This window comes from Vanellus vanellus (assembly GCF_965231255.1).
Source record: "Vanellus vanellus genome assembly, chromosome: 14".
NCBI lineage: Eukaryota > Metazoa > Chordata > Aves > Charadriiformes > Charadriidae > Vanellus > Vanellus vanellus.
In genome coordinates this window covers 15,774,623-15,782,002 of record NC_138919.1, presented here as the reverse complement: position 1 = coordinate 15,782,002, position 7,380 = coordinate 15,774,623, and positions in this window count along the sequence as shown.

The following is a 7,380-nucleotide window of genomic DNA, read 5'->3' as shown; positions in this document are numbered from 1 at the left end:
AGTCACAGTAGATGGGGAAGACCAGCCCAGCCCCAAGCTCGGGCTCCATCGCAGCAGGAACACGGCAGCCTTGTGGGGGAGATGGAGCAAACCCAGCCATGGTGATGCCCAACGCTATCTACCCCATTGCAAAGAGACAGAGAGAACAGCTTTAGGGGAAAAAAAAACCAAACCCGCTATCGGAAAGGAAAGGCGAAGGGGAGGAGATGGGACCAGCAACAACCCCGTGACCTTTATCTCCCTCTCCCAAGCACACGACACTCTCTCACCCATGGGTGGACAACGGGTCCTGGGCCAGCTCCTTCCCCCAGCAGCCTCAACACACTGGGATGCTCACCGAGATATGTTTTTCCTGAATCTCAGTCTATTTTGCTGGACATCGGGGAGAGCCACCAAGCACCATCCCCTCAACCTCCCGGCACGGATCTGCGGGAAGGCGACCACCGGTAACCGAAAGAGAGAAGCACCCGCGAAGTGCCTGCGGTGATTTCACAGGTATTTCTTAGACAGAGCTGGCAGGGCACAAGAAACACTCTTTTCCGTGGCTCCGCCGTGATTAAAGACAAACACGCCATCTAATTAAATCACCTAATGAGGGCCTCGGTGTGGGTTCCATCCAGCCCCTCTTGCCGGCCCAGCACTGGGGCTACCCGAGAAACTTTCTGCAGGGCGGTGGGTTGTGGTGCAAAAGGCAAAGAGATGCTAAAGCCACCTCTGCTGCTCGACGTTGCTTCCAATGATTAATCGCTCTTACCAGTTTAAATATTTATGCCTTATTTCCAACGTGTCTGGCTTCAGCTGCCAGACATTGATTCTTGTCATGCTTTTCTCCGCTCAATTAGCGAGCTTTTGGCTAGCACGTATTTTCTCCTCTGCAAGAGTATTTGGACGCTTTAATCAAGCCCCCCCTTGTTTCTCTTTGATTTGATTTACGAGTAGACTAACTGGACTGCCATCTCGTCTCTCGCTGTGAGATGTTTTCTGCGGCCTCTGAGTCCCTCCCCCTCGGTTCCCACACCTCCTCCGCCGGCACAGAGCGCCTGGGTTCGGCTGTCACAAGCCCAAATTCGGTTCTGAGAGCACCCTGGCTGGAAATACAAATAACCGCCTTTTTTTTTTTTTTTTTTTTTTTCCCCCAGAGCAAAATTTCCCGTTACCCTGCAAATTTTCAATGCTCCAGCATAGAAATGGGGATGGCCACGGAGCGGCCCCCCAGGCAGCTCCTGCTGGAGCGGGGAGCCGGTGAGCTCCCCCGCTGCCTCTCCCGGCGTCTGCGAGCAGCTCCTGCCGAAAACTCCTCATCCAGATTAGGGACAGGAAAACACGTACAACTCCAGTTATTATTTTTGGGTGCAAGAGGATTTCCATTTTCCATTCTGCTCCGGTTAGGATGCCTTTCGCTCGCCCAGTTTACTGTCCGGCTTTGTACAAACGACGAACACTCTCTGCTGCTCTGGGTCAGCCCCAGGTTTTTCCAGAAATCATTTCTATCTCCTTCCAGATTAGTGATAAAAGCGCTGAAACACCGAGGGCACGCTACCAGCTAGCAGTGCCCAGCGGTGATCATCTCCTCCGATAACTGCCTTTGAAATGGATCGGGTTTATTTAATACTGGCTTTCTTGACACTTGACAATGTCAGTACTAAATACTGGACTGGACTGACTTTTTTAATACTGGAAAGTGCAGATTTTTACAAGAATATCACCTCGCATAACTCAAATGCTTCATAAAAGCGTATTACAGCCAGAGAGTCACCTCTTGCATTGGAGACTGGAATAATTTCGCCTTGCCAGGAGTTATTTTCCATATAGCTGCGTTGGATGGCAGGAATTTATTCCTGGTGCTGAAGTCTTTAATCAATTAAAGCCCGAGCCAGGTTTCTCCCTCTTCTCCCCGGGGGGATGCTATCAAGCCAATCAACCTGTAGCTACCAGGTCATCTCACTCCCTTTTGGGAAGAGCAGCAACACTATTAAAACACTTTTTAATCTTCTGGAATTTCCCCAGGGCTCGTCCCGGCACAGGCACAGCTCTGTACGGATGGGCGGTGAGATTTCAGCTATAACCACCCCAGAACGGCAACCAGAAAAGCGATTTCCCCAGACCTCGATTTGAAAAAAATTCCCTTTTTTCTTTTTTTTTTTTTTTCTGGCTGGACATAAAGCACTCAAGTGGCAGCCCTGGTGTAATGGCAGCGACCGCAGCCTGGATGCTGCGAGCAGAGGGAGAGGCCGCCCCGGCACTGCAATGTGGAACAAATTATAACTCGGAGAGCAAAGGAAATGAGAACACCCTGGACACGGCGGCTTTGACGTGCGCTCCTCAGCTCCAAATCCTGCCCCTCTGCAGATCCCGTCCCTACCTACCGCCGGGGCTGCCAGGGCAGAGTCCAAACCCCTCCGTTGTGAATCAGAGCCCCCACTCCCGTCCATTCTGGATCAAGTCTCCGCTTCCGAGCCCGCCCTTTTCTTGTGTGAGTTTTATCCATCCAAATCTAGGGACAGAGCGGAGGCTGCTAATGTCGATGCCAGCCTCGGTGCCGTCTTTAGCCGGATCAGAGCGGGTAAACTCCTTACCGCGTTATTATTAGCAGCAGGCACTCTGAGGCAGTGCCCCGGACCCCACCGCCCAGGGACCGTCCAAGCAGGATATAAAGGCGGTCCCAGTCCTGCAAAGATGAACTAACAGTTTGTCCTAAAGGCAGCTATAGCTCTACAAACACATTATAATGATTTGGGACCCGATTCTACGTGGACAACAGAAGTCCTTTCAGCAGGTTTGCTTTTCTTGCAGGGTTGCGTGGGGTTTTTTTTTCATTATTTTGCAGGGTCTTTTGAGCCGCCAACGTGCATCAGCTCTCCGGTAATGCGCAAGTACAAATGGCAGGGCAGTTCTATTCACACACACACGCAAGAAACGTTTCACAAAGAGCATTTGCTTTCTGCTGCCTTCCGAGCAGCAGAGTCTCGGTAGGCTGCCTAATTATAAGATCTTAGCAGTAATTTTTTTCCAGCGATAATTAACTGATCCTGGAGAGTGCTGAAAATAAGCACTTCCCCAGCAAGTAGCAAACTCCCCTGAGTTTTCTCTGCTAAAGTTACAACTCAGCATGAAACTGCTCCAGCCTCACGGGGACACGCACCATCCCAGCACCTCCCCGCCAAGGCCTGGGATGCCAAGACAATCACAAGCAGCTGAATACAGGTGAAATAGCACGTGTGGGATAGCAGTGGGATCCTAAGGAGTGTGCAATGGGACGAGGACCCCCAGGGGTGGGCAATGGGGCAAGGATCCCAAGGGGTCTGCAATGGGACAAGGATTCCAAGGGGTATGCAATCAGGAGAAGGATCCCAAGGGATGGGCAATGGGATGAGGACCCCCGGGATAGGCAATGGGACAAGGATCCCAATGGGTGTGCGATGGGGAGAAGGATCCCGAGGGGTACACAATGACGAGAAGGATCCCAAGGGATGTGCAATGGGACAAGGACCCCTGGGGTGGGCAATGGGTTGAGGACCCCCAGGGGCATGCAATGGGACAAGGGTCCCAAGGGGCGTGCAATCCGGAGAAGCATCCCAAGGGATGTGCAATGGCACGAGGACCCCCAGGGTGGGCAATGGGACAAGGATCCCAAGGGATGTGCCATGGGACAAGGATCCCAAGGCGCTACGTCTCCCCGGCGCAGCCCTCCCTGCCCGCCCGCTACCCGGTGCTGCTCGGCGGGGCCGGTTGGGTCTCCAACGGCAACCGGAGAAGCCTCAACCCCCGCCGCCGCTCCCCTCCGCTTTCCAAGGGGACGAGAAACAAACGTTCCCGTCCCCACCAGGCTGGGAAGGGGAGAACCCGCTGGTCCCATCGCGGGGGAGAAGCTCCCGGGTGCGGGACATCAGCGCGGAGGGGGTGGCGGGGGGATGTCCCAGGGATGCTACCGGGGGGCGATCTCCCCCCCTACCACCCCCACCCCCCAAAAAAAAACCAACAGGGGGGTACCTCGGGTAGGGTCCGTCGGCGGTGCGCTCCCCCCCGCCCCCGGTACTCACCGTGCGGGGCCCGGCGGGGCAGTCTCAGCGCGGTTCCCCCCCCCCCCCCCCGGCGGCTGCAGCGCCCGGAGCCGCCGGGGCTGCGCGGCGCGTCCCGCCGCCGGGGCGGAGCGCGGCGGAGCGGAACGGAGCGGCCCCGCGGAGCCCCCCCGCGGCCGCCCGCCGCCACTGCCCGCCGCGCCGCGCAGCGCCGAGCACGGCAGCAGCCGCCACGGGTGGAAGCGGGTGCGGGTGGGAGGGAGGCGGCTTTCCCGACGGGCGGCCGCCGCGGCGGGACGGTGCCCGGTTCTCCCCGCCGGTGGCCGGGACGGGCAGGGCTGCGGGGGCGGCTGCGGGCTTTGGCTAAACGGGTTTTATCCAACAAGCGCCAAAGCCGAGCTGGAGACTGGTGTGGCTGCGCACGGGCTGGTGGTCGCAGTCGGGGAGGGGTTGGATCGCAGCCGGGGAGTTGTTCGAGACGAGGTGGTCGCTGATGCTCTGCCTCCCTTCAGTTAAAAATCCTCCTTTTGGGTTAAATGCGCGTTTCTCTGCGCGATGGGGATTACGCTTTGGGTGGGAAGGTGGCTCTGCCACCCAGACAACCTCTGGGAATGACAGCGTGAAAGCAAAGCGAAGCCTCCCAGTCCAGCCCCATCGCCAGCAGCGAAGAAATTATGGGCGAGGTGGAAGTTGTGGGTCAGGTTTTGGGGTGAGTTCAGCTGCCCCTGGAAGCACGGAACCCTCCCTGGCTCTCTGGGAAAGCTGCTGAGCATCCCAGCCTGTGGGGGATCCAGCCCCGGCGTAATTATGATGGAGAGGTGCGAGCAAGAGGGCAGCCAGTGGATGTGCAGAGCCGGGGGTAGGCAGCGCCAGGGGGCAAATGGGGGCAAATTCTCCCTCTCCAAAAGGAGCCAGTGCCCGTAGGAGAGGCTGGTGGGTGGTGGTGGTGGGGTTTCTCCTCTGGGGTGAGCAGTGTTTTCCTCCTCGCTGGCCCTGGTCTCCTTCCTCCCCCAGCAGTGGCAGCCCCGGGGGGGCTCAACACATGTCAACCACAGACTCAGCCACCACAGGAGGGGAAATGACGGGGCCAGAGCGGGCGTGCAGGGCTTTACGCTGAAACCACTTTGGTGAGATGCTGGCAAACCCTTCAGCCGGAGCCACCGAGCACGGGGCCGCTGTCAGCAAACTCACCCTTTTTTTTTTTTTTTTTTTTTTTAAGGAAATTCTGCAGCTTGGAGCTCAACCCATCCTTATCCTCCCGAATTTCCCTGTGCAGCTGGTGTGAAGGGCAAAGCAGCACTGCCCCCCCGGCAAGCTGAGCCAGCAGATGGCAATGCCATCCATGCGCTGAGGTGAGTCGGTGCTCAGTGCTGTCGCTCTGAGCGGGGGCTTGCTGCAGCTGGTTGAGTGGCTCTGCTCCGCACTGGGAAGCAATGCCATGCGGGACAAGTCAGATAGAAAATGGGTTTATTTCCAGATGCTGTAGGGAAACTCATTTTGATTTAACAAGAAGGGCAATACTGAGGTATCTTGAGTTTTTATTTCAATCCTATTTCACAGAAAGCAATATTCGCTAGCATTATCTTCCTTACACTTGTTTTTAAGTTGACCCAATACTGTGTTAAATAAAAAATACTGATTGAACAAGAATGGACGGTGAAAAACACGAGATGCTAAAAAGTTCCCTCAAACCCTCCTCCACTGACACCCTGAATGTTACGAGTCATTTAAAATTAGTATAAAACAGGAGAACAATCCAATAACCTGCTCTGTGCCTCCCACCCTGCTTTGCAAGGGAAGGATTTAGGAAGCGAGAGAAGAGGGGAGACTTCTGAATTACAGAGAAGCCCACTCAGCAAATCCAGGCTCAAGGCAGGGTGGCAATGTCCCCAACAGAGCCCCGTCACCCATTCCCGCCCAGGCATCTGCCCTGCCCTGGGTTTTCAGCAGGAGGCTGAGATGAAGTGGCCTCAGAAAGGTCCTTCTGGCACCTCCCTGTGCCTCGGGAGCCCCTGGGATGGATTTAGGGCTGGAATTTAGCCCCCAGTGGCGAAACAGCTTCCGAGATAAATCCCTTGGGATGAAGACGGTGGATAAAATGCGATGGTGGTCCCTGGGCATTCTCAGCCCCTGCCAGGGGACGTTCTCCCAGCAGCTGTGTGCACGGTCTGTCCCCAGGGTGGTTCCCCCATGGGATTTAGTGACGGAGAGGGAGGAGACCCGGGCACACTGAGCCGCAGTTGTCACCGTGCCCCACAGTGGCTCTGGGAATCCAGTCCCCTAAACTCAGGGAAAATTGAAGCCCGTGTTTGTAAAGCACTGGTCATCCTCCAAGTGCTTCACGGGGTCCTCACATGAGCCCTGTGAGGTAGGTCGGTGTCTTCGCCCCCATTTTATAGAAGGGAAAACTGAGGCACGGAGAGGGGTAATGACTTGCCAGACAGCAAAAATGGCAGCTCCCGCTCTGGGACCCCATATCCCGCTATTCCAAACCCAAACGTGCTCCACCAACTGCTGGTTACTCACAGCTCATCCTTCTCCACCCCTCCACCTGTGGTAGGTGATGGAGCAAGGGCTGGGACATGGGGACCTGGGAGAGGGAGCAGCAGAGACCGGGCTCACACCAGGTCATTCACCCCCTGTCCCAAAGACCGCCCATCACCCCAAGAGGCGTCCCAGCCCAAAGGCTGCTTAGGGGGTGCCCCAGGCAGAGATGCCCCCCAGCAGCCCCACGCCCCCGGGGCTCCTTATAGGAACATTCTGCCTATGGAAGTGAAAACCCTCGGGATCTTTTTTGCTGACCTGGTGACCCCAGCCACCACGTCAGGAGGTGAAGAGTATCTGGACACTGTCTCTTTGGTAATTTGCTGCAAAATGGCACGGCCCTGCAGAGCTGGTCCCGGGGCACCACAGGCTGTGGGGACCCTAAGCCCTGCGGGAGGTGGGACAGAGCCTGGAGCTCGGCTCCTCGGCACACTGCCAGAGTAACAGGAGATGTGGGACGGTGGGCATAAATCTCCTTTGCTTGTCTCGTCGCGCCAAGACTGCTGCAGTTGCGATTAATCAAGAGGCCAAAGAGAGATGATGGGAAATCGATGCCTTTGGGGGCTCCCAGGGAAGGTGCAGGCAGGGCTGGGAGCAGCGCTGCTCTGCCAGCCGGTTCCCGGCACAGACCCCGGCACACACCAGACCCTTCCAGCTCCAGCAGCTCTGCCGGCATGTTTGGGGAGCGGGACCAGGTGTGCTTTTCCCATTCCAGCAGCACCGGGGCTGCTCCTGATGGCTGGGCAGGCACTCCATGTCCCATTATCCTGCCTTGGAGACCACTGTGGAGCGGCGGTTAGGGGTTTAAAAACCAAGC